This window comes from Solanum dulcamara, chromosome 8 (genome assembly GCF_947179165.1).
Source record: "Solanum dulcamara chromosome 8, daSolDulc1.2, whole genome shotgun sequence".
Classification (NCBI taxonomy): Eukaryota; Viridiplantae; Streptophyta; class Magnoliopsida; order Solanales; family Solanaceae; genus Solanum; species Solanum dulcamara.
The window spans coordinates 38,123,407-38,133,055 of record NC_077244.1 but is presented as its reverse complement, the minus strand read 5'-3'; the positions used below and the strand labels follow the sequence as shown (position 1 = coordinate 38,133,055).

Sequence of the window (9,649 nt, the reverse complement as noted above, 5' to 3'; positions counted from 1 at the left end):
TTTACATACTAAGCTACTTGAGTACACATCAAGTTTAAGTAGAAAGGAATACATAAGCTCTTGAAGTGAGACAAGATTACGAGCTCACAAAAGAGAAATAAGGAAACCAAGCACCTACTCGAAGCAAGTAGGTGATGCACCTACTTAGACAAGAAGGTGATGCACCTACTTAGACAAGCAGGTGATGCACCTACTTAGGGTCAAGTAGGTGATGCAGCAGCTTGGGGTGGACCCACGCTGTATGAGATGATGTGGCTTCCTAAGGGTTTGACATGTGTCACCCTTAGGGGTTGACATATTTCACTCTCCAATATATATGTATGGATGACTAAGAAGTAATTTTCAGCTTTGGACTTAGCCAAAAAAGGAGAGCAAAAATGTGAGAGCAAGAGAGAGGCAGCCACAGATTGCTCCAATTTAAGTAAGCCCTCTGATTTCATTCGGTGAATTAATTATTTAAGGTATACCAAGGCTACATTATAGGGTTTAATAGCATAAAATTATTATTTGGGGCAGCAAAGAAGGGACACGAACAGTCCGCAACTTTCAGCATGTTAAGGAGGTTCCGAAGTTAATTTTCAGAAAGTTTGGAAAGCCGTTTGTTAAGGTATGGCTTGGTTATCTTTTCCCATGTTTTTATAAGGGTTTGGAAATGATATGAAGGTGTTAATAATTTAAATTTATCGTTTGGAGCATCCAAAAATGGATAGAAAACAACCACAACATTTCAGCAGCAATTAAGGAACTTCCGAGGCGAGTTTTGGCAAGCTTTGGCCAATTTCGGGTAAGGTAAGGGTTTTTCTTTCAATATGGAGTTTATTGTGTGATTTTGGAGTGTATTACACGTTTTATATGTGCCTGGAAGTATACAAATTGCACAAGGATGCTTGACATTAGAAACAAATGAAACTAAGGTCGTTTAAGTTAAATCGAAGTCGAGTAGTGTGTTGTGGTTGTTGTACTGCGCCTGCAAGTGGTTTGATTGTGTGTTGCAGGGATGGAAAATGTTCTAAAAGGGGTGTAGATTCTGCTGGTTTCATCCACACAACCCTCCATTTTATATGGTTAAAGGTTTTATAAAATAGAGACTAAATACCCTATTTTGGTATCGTAGTTTTGAATGAGTTGTTTGGAGTTTGTATCTTGTAATGTTGAAGTGAATTACTTGTATATGTGCTGAAGGTTGTTTTTGTTGGTTGGATGTGGTAATTACGGATATAATTTGAAGTTCGGATAGTGCATGTTATAAGAGAGGTGCTGCCCAATTTCCGTTAACTCCTTAACTAACTAAGGAACTAGTAATGAACTAGTCTAAGAAAATGGATAAAGGATTGCTTCCTATAGGTAAGGGGTGGTAGAATTACAAGAAGGGAAGTTGAAGGTCACTAATCTTAGAATTACTTTCATGTTAAATAGGTTTAAGAGTCGACGAGGCGAACGTATTAAGAGTAATCCGTAAGTGGTATGTAAAGCTAACGTTTCCGTTTTTTGGCATGTTTTTGGCATAAGTATGTAAGGCTTAGACTTTCTTTTGGCATGTCTTCAGCATAAGTGTATTAATCTTATTCTATCTCTTGGCATGTTTTGGGCACAAATATATAAAGCTAATCTTCCTTATTGACATGGTTTTTATGAAGCAAGTATATGACTTTTATATGATTCCAAGGAAGTTCCTATTCGTAGAGCCGCTAGGATGGCCAACTTCTTGATTTTCCAAAAGATATTTGTTATGCCTTGATATGTGTATATGATTCCCAAAAGTTCTATTTCGATATAACCCATAGTAACTTTCAAAAGGTACTTTATATGACTCTTGTCTTGATTTTGAATGATACTTCATTTTGATTATTCCATCGAGTCTCAAATATGATTTAAATTGCATATAGATTCTCCCTACTCCACTCGTGGATGACTCAATGCTTCCTTCATTGAGCCTGGGCCAGGATTTGTTATCATGCGTACCTCTTTGCATTGTTTGATATTCCCCGACCTAAGGGGGCAGGTATGACCTGTACATGAGATTTATGGAGTTATGATGTGCCATGTACACATATGATATGATATGATCTGATATGACTATCTTATATGATATGATTTGTTATGGAGATATTCCCTACTCTTGAGTTATGAAGTGTTGTGGCGCCGGTGATGGGGCAGCAACCACGATTTGTTCACCGAGTCGCATAATGGGGCCGAATATGACATATATTTTTCTGCACACCTTATTTGTAGTTATGATCAGTATTTTGATATTTCTGGATACTTTTCTCATTTTTGCACATTTTTCTCTACTAATGACTTTACTTATTACAGTCCATGCTCTACATACTCGGTACATTTTCCATACTGACCCCTTTGTTCAGGGGGCTGCATTTCATGCTCGCAGGTACAGATGTTCATTTCGGAGATCCTCCAGCTTAGGATTTCTGCTCAGCTATGTTTGACGGGCTTCACTATTTTAGAGCCTAACTCTCGGTGCTGGTCATTTGATGTCGGCATTTGTTTAATCAGGAGTATGGCGGGGGACCTGTCCCATCATATGTTACCGTTCATAACTCTTAGAGGTCTATAGACATATGTATGTGGGTTGTTTATAAATTTGTTTCATCTATGCCTGTATGTCGCATTATAAATGGTTTTATGTTACAACAGCCATGTTGTCTTGCGTTCCCTTAAATGATATGGTACGAATGAAAGGGGCTATATGTACCTGAAAAAGTTTTGGCCCATTGAGGTTTTTGTGTATAGTATCACATCACACATAGTTCAACTTGACTATAGCTGATAGATACGTATACGGGGGTCCAGGTCGGACCCCAGTCGCGGCCTATGGGGTTGGGTCGTGATAGAAGTGGTATTAGAGCAGTTCGTCCTCTGAGTATCTATAGACCGTGTCTAGTAAAGTCTTGTTTATGCACCACATCTATAAGTAAAAGGCTATAGGACATTTAGGATGTTGCCTTTCTTTCATATCTAAGATCGTGCGATAGAGCCGAGTAATAGGGAATGAAATTCCTCATACTAATCTATGGTTTTAGCAGAAGGAAAACATCGATAGAAGAAGGCGATTGATGATATTGGAAGTTACAAAATACGCAGGTAAGCAAAGGAAAGAAAGATATATGTCAGGTGAGGTATTAAAGTATGATTGACTTGTAAAGTTAAAAATGGAAAGGAAAAGTAGACAAGGCAGGGTAACAGGTGCAGTTTGAGTTGGGCATATGAGGTAAGTCCGTCATTTTTACTAGTTTTGATATTGGGAGCCCTGTGTGGCTGCGGTATGATACGATATGAATATATATATTGCCCATGTGAGGCATTATTGGAATTTTGTGCGTGCAGGTGTTGAGATAGTAAGAAATACAGAGGAAACTCTGCCCAAATTTTTCTATAAATAAAAAGAGAAGGAGATACAAGGTTGCAGTATGCCTTGTCCATAATAAGAATGAGATTTGACTATACTATGAGTAAGGCTGACCTTGAGAAATAAGTTAATGACTAAAGTGATGGTAATAGTAACGAGGAGGTCAATATGGGTATGAAAAAAGAATCTGGAAAATACTAGAGTTGGTACTGTATATTGAGGATTCTAACCACCTCATGATTGTATTAAGGTTTCATACAGGGGTAACCTAAAGTATAGGTGATGTAAAGGAAGATATGGAAATAGCGCAGTATACTAAATAAGTTGGAAAGGACTCATATGCATTTGGAAAGTTAGAAATAAATAGACAATGACATAGATACACCCTAAAAGGGGAAAGTGGACAAGAGAAGTACAAGAGTAAGAGAAAATCAACTAACGCTATCATATGTAAATGAGAACGCTTAAACTTCAAATGAGATCTCATAAGGTATGGATACGATCATACCAGTACTAACGCACTGGATCCCATCAGAACTCCGAAGCTAAGCGTGCTTGTGCGAGAGTAGTACTAGGATGGGTGACCCCCGGGAAGCGAAAGAGGAAATGAAACACAAGTATCTGTACCTATTCCCTATGTCTACAAGTAATCCTAAGATTTGGAACTCTGATATTGATTGCTTGATGAAAGTATATATTATGGAAATGGGATAGAGGAACTCTCCATATAGTCGGTATAAGATTTAGAGGAAGGTTTTGGTTCACATTCAAGGACGAATGTTCTGAAGGGGGAAGGATGTTACACCCCGTACTTTGGTACCTTGGAACACTTATTAAGCTTCTTAAGTTTATGGGAAGTCTCTTAAGTTTCTGAAAATTCATTATGTGAGTCGGATAATCTATAACGCTATCAAATAATCCTAATAAAATGAGAAGGAGATACTCCATAAGAGAGAAGATTGAAAATAGGGTTATAAGAATCCGAAAGAAGTTGGAGGTTAAGTAGTGGGTCGTAGGAATTGACTTACTTTTGAAAGCTATTACTTGGGACATTTTACATACTAAGCTACTTGAGTAAATGTCGATCTTAAGTAGCAAGGAAAACATAGGCTCTTGAAGTGAGACGAGATTACGAGCTCATGAAAGAAAAATAAGGAAACAACGCACCTACTTGAAGTAAGTAGGTGATGCACCTACTTAGGGTCAAGTAGGTGATGTATCAGCTTGAGGTAGACCCACGCTGCCACGTGGCAGCATGTGATTGGTTGCATGTGATGACGTGGCTGCCTAAGGGCTTGACACGTTTCACCCTTAGGGGTTGACATGTGTCACTCTCCAAAAGGGTGTGTATATATATATATATAGATGACTAAGTAGTCATTTTCACCTTTAAACTTGGCCAAAAATGGAGAGCAAAAACATGAGAGCAAGACAGAGGCAGCCACGAGTTGCTCCAATTTAAGGTAAGCCCTCCGATTTCTTTCTGTGAATTAATTATTTAAGGTATTACACGGCTAAATGATGGGGTTTAATAGCATAAAATTACTATTTGGGGAAGCAAAGAAGGGACACGAACAGTCCATAACTTTCAGCATGTTAAGGAGGTTCCGAAGTTAATTTTCAGCAAGTTTGGGAATCTGTTTGTTAAGGTATGGCTTGGTTCTATTCTCCCACATTTTGGTAAGGGTTTGGAAATGATATGAAGGTTTTAATAATTTAAAGTTATGGTTTGTCTCAGCACAAAATGGAGAGCAAACAGCCACAACATTTCAGCCGCAATTAAGGAACTTCCGAGGAGAGTTTTGGCAAGCTTTGGCCAATTTCGGGTAAGGTAAGGGTTTTTCTTTCAATCTGGAGTTTATTGTGTGATTTTGGAGTGTATTACACGTTTTATATCTGCCTTTAAGAATATCAATTGTACAATGATTCTTGACGTTAGAAACAAACTAAACTAAGGTCGTTATAGTTAAATCAAAGTCGAGTAGTGTGTTGTGGTTGTTGTGATGCACCTGTAGGTTGTTTGATTGTGTCTTTCAGGGATGAAAAGTTTTATAAAAGGGGTGTATATTCTTCTGGTTGCAGCCAAATGACCCTCCATTTCATAGGGTTAAAGGTTTTATGAAATAGAGACTAAATACCCTATTTTGCTATCGTAGTTTTGAATGAGTTGTTTGGAGTTTGTATCTTGTAATGTTGAAGTGAATTACTTGTATATGCTATGAAGTTTGTTGTTGTTGGTTGGATGTGGTAATTAGGGATATAATTAAAAGTTCATATAGGGCATCTTATAAGGGAGGTGCTGCCCAATTTCCGTTAACTCCTTAACTAACTAAGGAACTAGTAATGAACTAGTCTAAGGAAATGGATAAGGGATTCTTTTCTATAGGTAAGGGGTGGTAGAATTACAAGATGGGAAGTCGAAGGTCACTAACCTTAGAATTACTTTCATGTTAAATAGGTTCAAGAGACGACAAGGCGAACGTATTAAGAGTAATCCGTAAGAGGTATGTAAAGCTAACATTTCCTTCTTTTGTCATGTTTTTGGCATAAGTATGTAAGGCTTAGACTTTCTTTTGGCATGTCTTTCGGCATAAGTGTATTAAGCTTATTCTATCTCTTGGCATGTTTTGGACACAAATATGTAAAGCTAATCTTCTTTATTGACATGGTTTTTATGAAGTAAGAAAATGACTTTTATATGATTCCAAGAAAGTTCCTATTCGTAGAGCTGCTAGGATGGCCAACTTCTTGATTTTTCAAAAGATATTTGTTATTCCTTGATATGTGTATATGATTCCCAAAAGTTCTATTTCGATATAACCCATAGTAACTTTCAAAAGGTCCTTGATATGACTCTTGTCTTGATTTTGAATGATAGCTCATTTTGATTATTCCATCGAGTCTCAAATATGATTTAAATTGCATATAGATTCTCACTACTTCACTCGTGGATGCCTCAATGCTTCCTTCACTGAGCTCGGGCCAGGATTTGTTATCATGCGTACTTCTCTACATTATTTGGCATGCCCCGACGTGAGGGGGCAGGTATGACCTGTACATGGGATTTGTGGAGTTATGATGTGCCATGTACACATATGATATGATATGATATGATATGACTATCTGATATGATATGATCTGTTACGGAGATATTTCCTACTCTAGAGTTATGATGTGTTGTGGCACCAGTGATAGGGCGGCACCCACGATTTGTTCACCGAGTCCCATAATGGGGCCGGGTATGGCATATATTTTTCTACACACCTTATTTGTTGTTATGATCAGCATTTTGGTATTTCTCGATACTTTGCTCATTTTTGTACATTCTTCTCTGCTAATGACTTTACTTATTACAGTATATGCTATACATACTCGATACATTTTCCGTACTGACCCATTTCTTCGGGGGTAGCATTTCATGACCGTAGGTACAGATATTCATTTCAGAGATCCTCCAACTTAGTATTTCCACTCAGCTATGTTAGAAGGGATCCACTGTTCTAGAGCCTAGCTCTTGGTGCTGGTCATTTAATATCGGCATTTGTTTATTCAGGGGTACGGTTGGGGCCCTGTCCCACCATATGTTACCGTTAATAACTCTTAGAGGTCTGTAGACATGTGTATGTGGGTTGTTTATAAGTTTGTTTCAGCTATGCGTGTATGTCGCGTTGTAAATGTTTTTATGTTACAGCAGCCTTGTCGCCTTGCGTTCTCTTTCATGATATAGTACGAATGAAAGGGGCTACATGTACCTGAAAAGATTTTGACCCATTGGAGTTTTTTTGTATAGTATCACATCACACACAGTTCAACTTGACTATAGCTGATAGATATGTATACGGGGTTCCAGGTCGAACTCAAGTCGCGGCCTATGGGGTTGGGTCGTGACAGTTTTCACATAAAATAACGTGTTTTTACTTCCTATATTTACTAATTTATTGGAACACGTTAGGCAACCTGTTTCACTTAGGCGAACAGTGAACACAATCTACTATCACTTACCTTTTGTAGAATAGCATAAACTATGGTGGATTATCTTCACTGTTAGATGTTGTATGGAATCAATTATGACTGTCACATTCTGCTCATCTGACACAATTAGCCAAATTTATTCTGAGTAGTTTACTGAATAAATTTGATGTTCTATGTTGTTTTGATGTTCTTTTAGCCCAATCTCAACCCATACGCATCAACCCTTAATGAATCTTGAAAATACTACATCAAACCAATTGAGCAATATTGATTTGTTAATTGATCTAATATTCCACGTAAGAACCTTATTCATGATCAATGATTATACATAAAGATTACTAACCTCTTAGTTAATTATCTAATAGCAAGAATTGTGTTCTTAGTTTGTTTAGGAGATAGGTCTCCTTCTTTCGCCTTTGAGTTCAACTTCTAACATCTCCTCATTGACATGTTGTCTCAATCCTACGTAGTTGTCCACCAAACTCCATGATTAGTTGTATCAATCTCCTTTGTATTTTTAGTGATTTCTGTCACTTCTTTGTCCATTAATTCTTTTAGAATTTTAGCTTGCTTGTTATTTTCAGCTTCCTTTGATTGTTCAAAGTAACCTTCTCCTTTGTCAACCAGTTCTTCTAGACTGAGTTTTTTTACTAGTATCATGCATCACTTTTTCATTGGTTTGTATTGAAAATACTCTCTCTCCTGTTGTTTCCACTTGATTATTAACCTTGTTTGTTTCACTTTTCTTGACTTTGGTTCTTTTCTTTTCCATTATGTATTTCATATTTGTATATTTCTTGTACTTCTTAGATCCTTGGTCTTGGACATATTTATACACCCAAGTATCGCATTTTATCCATATTTTAACTAAGTTTCAAGAATCAGTACAAGTATATTTATATATTTTGAGTATAATTGATATAAGTGAGACAACATACATGTTTATGCTTGTTTCAGGTCAAAATGTAGCTAGAATTGATCCAAAATAGTAAAATCACTCAAACAAAATTATCTCAAACGAAAATGAAAGCTAAGGCAGTTTCAAATGGAGTCCACGATACGGAGTAAGCATTACACATTGATATCCACAACTTACCTGTTACCAAACTCCAGAGGAGGTGTAAATCAACTTGCCCACGCAATGGACCAAGTCTCGTGGATACTAAGTTTTCCATTGGACTAAGCGGTGGGGACTAAGGATGTCAATTGGGTTGGACCAGGTCAGCCAGGCCCACTAATAAAATTCATCGGTTTCGAATATTTGGCTGGGCTGGGTCATCCATAACTAAGTCGGTTCGATACCAACTCAACAATAGGATATCCTTGTTCGGCCCGGCCTACAACCCATGTACCCAATTCTTTCAGGCCAATTGGGTCGGGCCAGGTTTTGGCCCAGTGATCTTACCAGGCTGGATGTTGCGGTGGATCAATTAGTTTTTTAACAACGTTTATTAATTTAAATGTTTGAGTTAATTATCAATATAGTGCATTGTTATTTATTTAATTTTGATATAATTATAACTTTAAAGTTGAAATTTGATTTGTGAAAGTTGAAACTTGAAAGTTTAGTACTTTAGAGTTTAGTTTAGTTCTATCAAATTAATTTTGAAATCATATAGTGTGTTGTTAACAATTTAATTTTTAAATAATTGTTATTATTGTAAATTCAAAATTTTGAAATAATTGATATGGTTTTATAAATGTACATTATATTATATATAGACTTACAATGAAATCTAAATATACACACAATATACTATCTATAATATATTATCTATAATAATAAAATGCTTACATTATATTCTATATATACTTACAATGTACACCAAATATTCACACAATATACTTTCTATAATAATAGAATACTTACATTATATATAACGAATACACACACAATATGCTATCTATTATAATAGAATACATACATTATATTTTATATATACTTACAATTTATATCAAATATACACACAATATACTTTCTATAATAATAGAATACTTACACTTTATTTTATATATATATATATATATATATATATACCAGATATTTTCACAATATACTAGCTATGTTAATAGAATACTTACATTTTATTACTTATATATACATAAAATATATACCAAATATACACATAGTATACTATCTATTTTAATAGAATACTTACATTGTGTATTTGTGTGTATATATATGTGTGTGTATACACACACATTCTCTTATTATAGAGATCAAATATACATACAATATACGTTTCATAATAATAAAATACTTACATTATATTATATATATAACTTCCAATGTATACCAAATATTCATACAAT

The 9,649-nt window shown here is 35.8% G+C and overlaps 1 long non-coding RNA gene and 1 pseudogene across 2 annotated transcripts; both read left to right on the top strand.

Moving 5' to 3' along the window:
* Positions 1-713: 713 nt before the first annotated feature.
* On the top strand, positions 714-6,212 carry LOC129900901 (uncharacterized). 2 transcript variants are annotated; one of them, XR_008769721.1, is made up of 4 exons: positions 714-789; positions 4,868-5,013; positions 5,103-5,195; positions 5,823-6,212. It is a non-coding gene; the product is annotated as an uncharacterized LOC129900901 (long non-coding RNA). The 2 variants fall into 2 exon arrangements; XR_008769720.1 differs by lacking the exon at positions 714-789 and having other exon boundaries at positions 4,696-5,013.
* Positions 3,859-3,979, top strand: LOC129901816 (5S ribosomal RNA; annotated as a pseudogene).
* Positions 6,213-9,649: the final 3,437 nt, after the last annotated feature.